General features: G+C 37.9%; 1 long non-coding RNA gene across 1 annotated transcript; it reads right to left on the bottom strand.

The window, feature by feature from the left end:
* Positions 1 to 4,765: 4,765 nt before the first annotated feature.
* On the bottom strand, positions 4,766 to 5,228 carry LOC309480049. The gene is made up of 2 exons (XR_014199514.1): positions 4,899 to 5,228; positions 4,766 to 4,797 (listed from the first exon to the last, which is right to left on the bottom strand). It is a non-coding gene; the product is annotated as an uncharacterized lncRNA (long non-coding RNA).
* Positions 5,229 to 10,666: the final 5,438 nt, after the last annotated feature.

The following is a 10,666-nucleotide window of genomic DNA, read 5'->3' as shown; positions in this document are numbered from 1 at the left end:
TATCATAATTTTAGCTAACATCCATATATAAATATAGATTATGGCTTTTAGATTTATGGATTTATGGCTTAAAAAAAATGTTTAAGGATTTATAGATAGGCTATTCGATGTTCTTACAGTTTAGAGTAAAACATGGTTCGTAAAATATATTTATATATAAATCGAAATTTTTCATAATAATGCAATATAAATATATAACTTTTTCAACTTTTTTCACTTCCAAAGCCTGCAAGATTTAGCCTATAGTTTAAGTGACAGTGTTTATTTTTTTATGTAAAAATGTAAGAAAATGTAAAAAAAAAAAAAAAAAAAGTTATATTCTTTTTATTTGTTTATTTTTTAACATTGGCAATTTACTGTCTCGAAATTATGTGTCGAAAAAATACAAAAAAGTGTTTTTACAAGACCTTGTGCTGTTTTTTGTGTTTATTATTATTATTATTATTATGCAGATGTAAATTCAGCCATTCTGTTGGATAAAAATTGTCCCTAATGTAAAATGGAAATGAATGGTAATTTTATTTTATAAATATAAAATATTTAATATAGGCTATAGGAGAAAAAAACAATATGGTGCAGCAATATTTTAGAACTATCAAATCTCTCTGCATTAATAATAAAAAAGTAGCCCATGTTTGTTTTTTTGGATTTGAACCCCTATCATCTGAATTATTGAAACGTAAGTTATAGCCTACCACTCGGCCACGAATTTGTTTTGTTTTATTTTGTTTTAAATGTATTTTTACATATTTTGCTTTCGTTAATATTAACCAATTCTGTTGTAGCATAATAGGCCTATATTTTTTCCCTAAAAGTTTGTTTTATTCTCTGCTTTGTTTGTTTATATTTTTACATATTCAATCAGTCTCATTTTTGTTCAAATAATGAAAAAAGTTTTTTTCTTTTACAAGATCTTGCGGCATGTTTTTTTTTTTTTTTTTTAATAAACAGATAGGAAACTTACCTTTTAAAATGCCGCAGTTGCTGCTGTTTTGCCCTGTCACTTGCGCCACCCGGTATAGCCTATAGTCATTTCGCGAACGACTTTGAAATTCGACTGGTTTATTTTTTCTGCGGCAGTAATAGGCATTGTGGTTGATTATTTATTAAAGAATTCAATTGATAATCATAACAACAAGTAAGCCTATTTAATTCTGAATATAACAAAGAATGCTTAAACCGACTAACATCGGTTAGTAACTGCAAGTCCTGAAAATGTTTTAATTTTACGGTAAATTATTTTAATTTATTTCACTGTTGTTTCAGTTAATAAATCTACAAACACATTAAAATAACACGAAGTAAATGACAAGTAACCTATTGACATAGCCTTTCTAAATTATAGAAAAACTGGGCACACAATGTTAACGTGTGTCTACTTTGTTTAAATTTAATGAATTTGAATTCGTTTAACCACAATATTTATCTTGAATTTATCTGTGACCTCAGCTCAGATTACTGCCGCGGCAGATTACATCATAAAGAGAATAAACTGACACTTTTCAAAGTCTGTGATTACAGCGCCACTCAGCGGTAAAAGGCAGCAAATACACATCCCAATTTTGCTGCCGCGGGAACGGCGGCGGTAAAAGTCTTATTCTGGTTGTCCACCATCTGTAAGTGTGTACTTTTAAATGATCGGATTCAAACTGAAAACAAATATTCTCTGTTTAAGTAATTTGTATAAAACCAACAGGATGTCCAGTATCTCAAACGATTGCTAATTATTTTTAATTCGACACGCCCACTCGTGCAAAAGAGATTCACATGCAAATCGTCCACATGGAACGCGAACGCCCTCGTTACCTCAAACACAAAACACCAAAACACTTCACAAGTCTCTGCTTTTCGTCGAGTTTGGAAGACACGTCTGAGCTTACATTGGATTTACATCAGAAGAAGAAGAACGCGATTTGAAGACAAGAAAGATGTAAGGTAAGAAATTCTTACTTATTAGTTTATGGTATTGTTGCATAAACTTCACATTGCAGTTGAACTGTTGCTAGATATATGGTGAATATTATACTATTTTGACCCGTGTTTCCTGTTAAATACTGTTTGTGGATATCTGCTCAAACATAGATATGTATAACCATAATGTTTAATATTTTGGAGCGCGATCGCGTTTGAATGTATCATATTTTGGAGCGCGATCGCGTTTGAATGTATCATATTTTGGAGCGCGCTGTGGGTTTGAATGTATCATATTTTGGAGCGCGATCGCGTTTGAAAGGAAAAATGCACCAAACATTAGGCTTTATGTTTTTACTATTATCTCATTTCATATCATCATAACGAATGGAAACATTTGAAGTAACATAAGATAATCAATATATTTTTCTCTAGCATTGTTACTGAAATCTTTTGGAAGATTTATAGGCTGCTATAGGTTATTGTTATAATTATTTTATGCAGTACTGCACATAGCTTATGCCTACAAGGCACAACAAACCTGGTGTTCATTATATTATATATTGTTGGAAACATTTGTGTGTGTGTGTGTGTGTGTGTGTGTGTGTGTGTGTGTGTGTGTGTATTCTGTGAATTTTAAAAAGCAATTTTAACCAGAAAAATCTAAAATGTATTCCCAAAATCGTGCAGGCCTAGTTTCTCTTGATACCAGTATGTTCACTTTTTTTTCTTTTCTTTCAGGGACCAGATGCAACTGAGTCCTGCTGACTTCAACATTCACATGAGTCTCTGTACATAAACATGGTAAAGTGAAAATCAAACACCTTGGAAATGAAAGGTATGTACAATGTTTTTAGGAATGGCACAAAGGTCTCTGTCTTTGGATCATTGTTTTCAATGTGCTCTTTTGTCATTTGTTGTGTATTTTTGGATTATGTTGTGTTGTAAATAAATCCAAACAATCTAAAAGCCATTCTTTTTTAAATCTCCTCATTCTTTGTGCAAGGTTGCTCTGAATGACAGGGCCTGATAGCTCCTAATAGGGCAGTTAGGGGAGTGTCTTTGTCTTTCTCAGGTGTTAAAAGCTTACATATTCATGAGATGATCACGCCTCTTCGCATAAGGCTTTCTCACACAAAACACGTCTTAGAAATTTTAAATCAATATATTGTCTTATCTGAATGAGCAGTCAGGGTGATTTTCACATAGTTTTGGAGCAAATATTCTAGGCTACGTGATACAATTTTCAAAAGTCTTGTGAAGAAATAATCAGTATGGGTTTCATGGCCTTTTTCAGTGACAATTTTTTTTGGTATTTTCACAAACCACGCATAAATGTAATTATCTCAAAACTACAAACTTTTACATACATGCTGCTGATATATTATTGTAGCAGAGTTTGTGCTGAATACAGTGTAATCAGACTTTAGCCATGACAATGTCACAAGTAACAGAAATAAGCACAAATGTCAGAGCATGTCAGACCACCTCCAGGCCCAGAAAACAGCTCAGACCTCAGAGGGTTAATGACAGCTACCTGTATGAGCGATATAGGTTCTCAAGAGATGGGATTGCATATATTTGTAGATTACTAAGCCCACACATTGCAAATAATACACGCCGCAACAGAGCGCTCACAGTCCCACAGACGGTGTGCATTGCACTTCACTTTTTTGCCAGTGGAACATTTTTGTACACAGTTGGAGATGCAGAGAATATCAGCAAAGCATCAGTTTGCCGCTCTGTACGAACTGTGTACCTTTCTTTAAAAACACTACTCAATGTGTTCATCACATTCCCTGGCCACAAAGCTATTCGTACCATTAAACATGCCTTTTATGGAATAGCTGGTAAGTTCAAATAACTATAAAACATGGAAATATTTCTTGACTGTTGATTTTACATGGGACATTTAAAACAAACAAATAATTTCCCTAGGTTTCCCAAATGTTATCGGTGCATTGGACTGCACCCATGTGCGTATCAAGTGTCCATCTGGTCCACATGAAGCGGACTTTGTGAATAGGAAATCAGTACACAGCATCAATGTACAGGTACGGTCCCACTGAGATGATATTGAAGGCTATGCTCTAGCACTGAGTGTTCTGTACTAAGCTGGGCACCAGTGTTTAGTTCATTGTAATTAAAATGTAGTGACCTACAGGTTTAATTTATTTTAGATGATTAGTGATGCAGATTGCATCATCACAAATGTAGAGGCCAAATGGCCAGGCTCTGTGCATGACTCCAGAATCTTTAGAGCCTCATCTCTCTACCAGCAACTAGCAAGAGGTATGCTAGTAATCACTTAAATCGCAAAAAGTCTTAAAAAAAAAAAAGAAGAAGAAAAAAAAACTACATTATATATCTATATATATTAATTCTGTCTATGCAGGAGAATTCTCAGGAGTTTTGCTGGGAGACAAGGGATACCCATGCCTGCCTTACCTCTTGACTCCCTATCAGGAGCCCCAAACAGAGGCACAGCACCGCTACAACATTGCCCATGCACGCTCAAGAGGTCGTATAGAGATGGCATTTGGGCTGATAAAGTCAGGTTTCAGTGCCTGAAGCACCTCAGAGTGACTCCACCTAGGGCATGTGACATTGTAGTTGCTTGTGTAGTGCTCCATAACATTGCTTGTCTGAGGAGAGAGAGGCAACCAAGGATTGTCGAAGAGGAAGACTGGGGCAATGAAGCAGTATTGGAAGAAAACGAAACAGGCAGACTTACGAGACACATATGCAAATAATTATTTTGCTTAATATGGTCTAAACCATGTGTAGCCTTTAAAATTTTCCACTGGCCCCTCAACTTTCTCCTTAGTTGAACAAACACACAGAAGTCAAAGTATTTAATGTGATTTGTCTTTATTCAGAGTGAATCTGCCTGTTAGGGGTGAAAACACACAAATAAATGTTGTGGAAAGTGATCAAAAAGGTAATGTTTTTTTTTTCTTTTCCTTTTTTAAAAATGGTAGTTCTACTTGCATTTTTCTGTAGCTGTTGAATTTCCAGCTCCAACTTCCTCATCTTCAGTTTTTTATACTGGATGTCGATATCAATCGCTTCCATTTGTTTAAGGAGGTAGCGTTTATACACTCCTTTTATGTTTTCTGGGTTCTGTAGCAACATAGATTTAAGTTATTTCATTGAATACTCTTGTCACATTGTTTTCATTTCTTAATACTCACTTTGTCACATGTGGTCCCAGACTGAGAGGGCTCTAGAACAGTGTCAGCATCCTGAAAACACATTATGATCATTTTATCACACAAGTACACTTTTTAATATTCAATACAGTATCGCATGGAACCTGTGACTACCTCAGGCCTCCTTGAACATACAGACACAAGCTGTGTCCCAAAGTGAAGGCTGCATCCTCCGAAGGCCGTATTTGAAGGCCGGATGGCCGTATTTGAAGGCCGATTGCGTCACCGCGGCGCGACGAAGGACGTCCCAATTCAAAGGCAGCATCCTTGGAAGGTCGCATTTGAAGGCCGATTGCGTCACGCGGCTCGATGAAGGCTGTCCCAATTCAATTCTCCATCCTCCGAAGGCCGTATTCGAAGGCCGGTTGCGTCATCGCGCCGCGACGAAGGCTTCCCTGATTCAAAAGCGACGCCAAATGCACCCTTCGTTTCCCCGTGAAAAGAAGGATACATAAATGGACACTTAGCGGCCTATTCTACCCCATAAGTCATTGCGCGCCGTTGACGACAGCATTTATTTACTTATTTTTAAAGGCGGCCGAGACTAGAGATCGGTGGTGGACAGCAAATTCACATTTAAATGTAAGTATTATGTTTTAATTTACTCAAATAGCTAGCGAAACCAGAGTTAAAGTTCTTATAAACTTCTTCTTAACTCCTTCGTCACCATTGCGTGGCTACATTTATCAGGTAGTTTTAGGCAAAACTTGTGGTAATAACGTTATTAGTTTAACGACCTATTTGTAATATTTGCACTTGTGTATTATAAGAAATATCACTCACCCAATAAAGCCCAAAACAATAAGAAAAGCAGTAGATAAGGCAATGGGGTTTCACTTTTATGTGTTTTTGTAGTGCTGTCATGCTATGTGGTTTTAACCAAATTTTAGTATACAGAAATATGATTTCTTAAGTATTTTGTATGCATGTCTTGATGTGTCATATTTTGCAGTGTTAACAATGCACTTACAGGGCTCTCAAGTCTCACGCATTGGGTGTGAGACACACGCATTTCAACCCATTCACACGCTCACACGCCACACCTTGTATTTCTCACGCAGAGACATTACGAGGATAACGCCCACCAAGTTGCGGCGCTATTTTTTAAACCGTGAAACCATGAGTGAAACAAAATATAGCTACCGAACAGCCAATCAGAAAATAGCATTGCTGTATCTGGGTAAGATTTTCACAGGCTCGTGCGTGCGACACAGATTCAGATGCTCGCTGAAGTAAGTAACGTAACGGTTACAGAAGAGGACAGCGGCTGTCACATTTTAAATGATTTACATCTCGCCGAACTAATTTCTACAGAGTACAGACTGATCAATGTGGGAGAAGAACATCCTATGTAAGTCATCTCACCATTGCTGGGGAATATGTGTCCAGACAGCTGGTAACGTTATGTTAACTAACAGTTTGACCAGACTATCGTGAATTAGCCTATCTAGTCTGTTAGTTAGTTAGTTCACAAAGCAGTTGAGACCAACTTCTAGGAAGGACATTACCAACTTAAAGGGTTAGTTCACCCAAAAATGAAAATTATGTCAGCAATTAACGTTACTCACCCTCATTTTGTTCCAACCCCGTAAGACCTTCGTTCATCTTCGGAACACAAATTAAGATATTTTTGATTAAATCTGAGAGCTGGATCACTCCTCCATAGGCTTCTATGTGATTTGAACTTGCTGGCCCAGAAAAGTTATTAAAGAGATCGTTAATATAGTCCAAGTGACTTCAGTGGCTCAATCTTAAGTTTACGTACAACACAGAAGCGTTGCGCTAAAACACTACGTGAATTCACTCGAGGCCCACAAGGAAATCTGAATAGTAGAATAAAGTCGGGGGGGTTTTTTGCGCACAAAAAGTATTCTCTATAATGATATATATATAATAAGTATTACACACACACACACAAATAAATGCTGAATTAAATACATTTTATTTTATTTGTAAGAATATGTGTCATTTATGAGATCAGACACCCGTTCGCCGCCAAAATCTCACTCTGAACTCAGTTCAAAACTTGAGAGCCCTGCACTTAAGATTGCTCCTCTGTGTTAAGTACCCTTTTCTGCTTTTTTAGAACAATTCAGGAAAAAATGGGTTTATATATATATATATATATATATATATATATATAAAGAAAAGTAATACACACATCTTTGCTGAAATGTATTGTCCTGTTGTTGTTAACAAGCCATGGTTCATTTGCTCTGCCTTTAGGATTGCAAGTGTCCTGGGACAGGTGAGAGTGTGAGTGGGAAACCCACTGCTGAAACTTGGCCCTGGTTTGTCCTCATGGATGAGGTTTTGGGACAGAGGCATTGCACCAACCCCCGTCCTCATCGCCTCAATCCCTGAGGACACACCAGGGCCGAGTTCAGTAGTGGGTGCCCACGGTGAGGAGGAGCCAGGGGCAGCAGCACCAGCACCACCAGTAGCACCAGCAGGAGCACCAGCACGAAGGCGGCGAGACAGGACGGGTTTTTGAACTTGATCAGAGAAGAAATGCAACTACAGAGGGAGGCAGAGGCGAGGAGTGCACAGGAAAGAAGGGAGAGGATGGACAGGCTGTTTTCTCTTCTTGAGAGAATGATTGAAAAATGTTCTACATATTCTTGTTTAACTTTTTTCACTTTTATTTTTTAAAAGAAAAATGATGTACATTTATTTTTATGCTACTTTAATTGTGTAAATAAAAGAGAATGAATTGTTCTGGACATTGTTTATTTTTGTAATGACAGTAATACTTTCTGCATGAAACAAATTCTATACCTTTTTATTTTTTCAAATAAAATTGGTAAATGAAAATCATTTGTTCTATAGGCTACATTAAAGCACTTTTTCCAACTATTTACAAAATAAGTTAAACATATCAAAATCAACATAAACATTTAATTTTACAATACATAAAATAAGAAAAAAATGATGTAGACTCTATTGAGCTGAGCTGCTGGACCGGGATGGGCTGCCCCTAAGGCCTCCTGCTGGTGGGACATCATCTGGGATTGTCTCCAGAGCGTTTGAGTGCATATTTCCACTATCCACTAAGTTGTCTACCAACAGGTTTGCAGGGCTGATTCAATTGACGGCTTTCTGAAAAAAGTACTTTTAATAACTACTGCATTTGTATTAGGCTACTACTGCATTACTGCGTATATGTTGCATTTTACTTCTGTATATTTTCAATATACAGTAATATCTGGTTGTTACATTATAGCTACTTTTGTGTAGTTTAATGTAATCATATTGTGATGTGAGGAAAAAAGTACTTCAGTAGGTTACTTCACATTTGTAAGTGAATACTTAACGAAATATGCAGTTCCGAAAAGTAAAGTAACAAAATTAGTCACAATATTAACAAATTGTTGCTCACTACAGCAGCGTCCCATATCAAAGGGCGCATCTGACGCGCTCGGACCGGTCTAGCCTACGAAGGATTGTTCTTGTCGCCTGGCAACTGTGACAGCTGCCAATGACGAGCGCGAGAAATACTGGACTTTTTATATTCAATTGGGTTTTGTATTCAAACAGGGCTAAACCGAAAATACATGACCTGGCAGCGCCGGGGCTAAAACATCCTCACCATGTCCTCAAGTAAAATATAAAACATAAAAATGACAATAGCCAATTCTGGCTCCATAGCTGTTTACTGTATCAAAATGAATGATCAGGATAGTAGCTGTCCTCTCGCACTGTTGCTTGGCGCCAGGAGCGGTGATCGGGAACACCTGGCTGCGCAATTAGGAAATCCAAGGAAGGCTACATGGAGCGTCCTTCAGAGGACGCATAGGCTGCATCCTTGAAGTCTGCGTCCTTCGAAGGATGCAGCCTTCAACATTGGGACACAGCTACAGTCTCCTCATCCTCCTCAACTGATGGGCCTTCTCCCTGTGACCACTGATTAAACTCAGTTAAACTCATTAGCTTACATGACTGATTTAAAAGGTCTCATACTCACAGGCAACATGATGTCTGGTGGATCCATAAAGCATACAGAATCTTGATAGAAAAAATATGTATTTTTTTTACCAAAATGCACCATTACAGTAGCACAAGTACCTCTACGTGACATTACTGCTATGATGTACTTAGGCTTACAATGCCTAAGGAAGGAGGAAATCAGTTAGTCAGGAAGGAATAATGATAATAAAACACACACACACCTTTTATATACTCACTCCTTATACTACGTGATATCATTTTAGATGATGTCCCCCCCTCTATTCCCTCAAGGACGATTCCCAAATTCCCTTAATTTACAAAGCCAGCTCCTCTGCAGGAGTGAAGCTGGCTGGTGGTGGCCCTCCCCCAGTGCCAGCAACCTCAGTCTTCTTTTTGGTCGCTGCAATAAAAAAAACTAAAAAAAAAAAAAACTGAATAGTTGTAACTTCAAGCTGGCATTGATTACATATGTACATACCATTAGATTTACTTACCATTCTGAACTATATTTTTATATTTTATTTTCACCTGCTGCCAGGTTCTTTTTCCTTCACTTAAGTTGCTGCTGCGTGAAAGCAATTAACGTTACTGTTATTCACACACAAACTTTGCAATGTATTGTGACACACATTCAATGTTGATAAAGTATTTTAAATAGGCCTAGTTTACACCGCTACTTACGCATTGAGACGATCAGCAATTTCCTGCCAACCTTTCTCTCTTGCTTTATTTATTGCCGCTGTATTGCCTTTTTTGGTGATGACATCTTTAAATTCTTCATATGTTTCCAATAGCAAACGCTGTTCCGTTGCCGTGAACATCGCTGCTCTATCTTTTCCTTTTGTTGCCATGGTAGCCCACAGTAAATCGATTGACCCATGCTCGACTTTTCAGGACTTTTAAACAATGGCGTGCACGCGCAATTATCTAGACTATTTAAACCTGACTCAAATTAGTAAGATCACATGATCCTCAACTTACTGTTATGGAACCAATTTAAGCGCAGATGTTTAGCTCGGCTCATTCAAGTCAGGTTTTGGACTTTAATCCCCACTTTTCTAAGTGGCTTTTATGGAACAGCCCCCTGGTTGTCTATTGAGCCACAGTTACCTACTGCTGTGTTTTACCACTTCTGTGCTGTATGCAGTTGCCTCCGTGGAGTGTAGCAGAGGGCTCCTCATCTCACCTGTTGTCCAGACCACGCTGCTCAAGAGCCGCCCGGATCTACGGCTGATATCATCTAATTCTGTATTTTGAAAGAGCAGCGAAGTACCCCTTGGTTACCTTTTGTGAAGATATTTTCTGTTTATCAGCCTGAGCGGCGTTGCCTAATTTCTCATTAAAAGAATGTACCTGCTTTCGTCTCTGGACCCCTCTGTTTCTTGAAAAGTAGAGGTTGCACTGCAGTTATATTTCGTTCTCCCTTCTCTTTCTTTAATGTAAAATGCTGTTTGAATTTCCAAGATAGAAACGCATTCTTGCCCTGGCTCTGTTGTTCCGGCTCCATCTCTACCTCTAGCTCCCGCTGCTCCATTGTGACTGATCACGCAAACCGCGCATTTTTTCGTTTTCATATTGGGGCTTCTGGGAAATGC

The sequence above is a fragment of the Leuciscus leuciscus genome (assembly GCF_965113295.1).
Source record: "Leuciscus leuciscus genome assembly, chromosome: 18".
NCBI lineage: Eukaryota > Metazoa > Chordata > Actinopteri > Cypriniformes > Leuciscidae > Leuciscus > Leuciscus leuciscus.
Note: the sequence above shows the minus strand (reverse complement) of the source record. Positions and strands in the feature narration are given on the sequence as shown.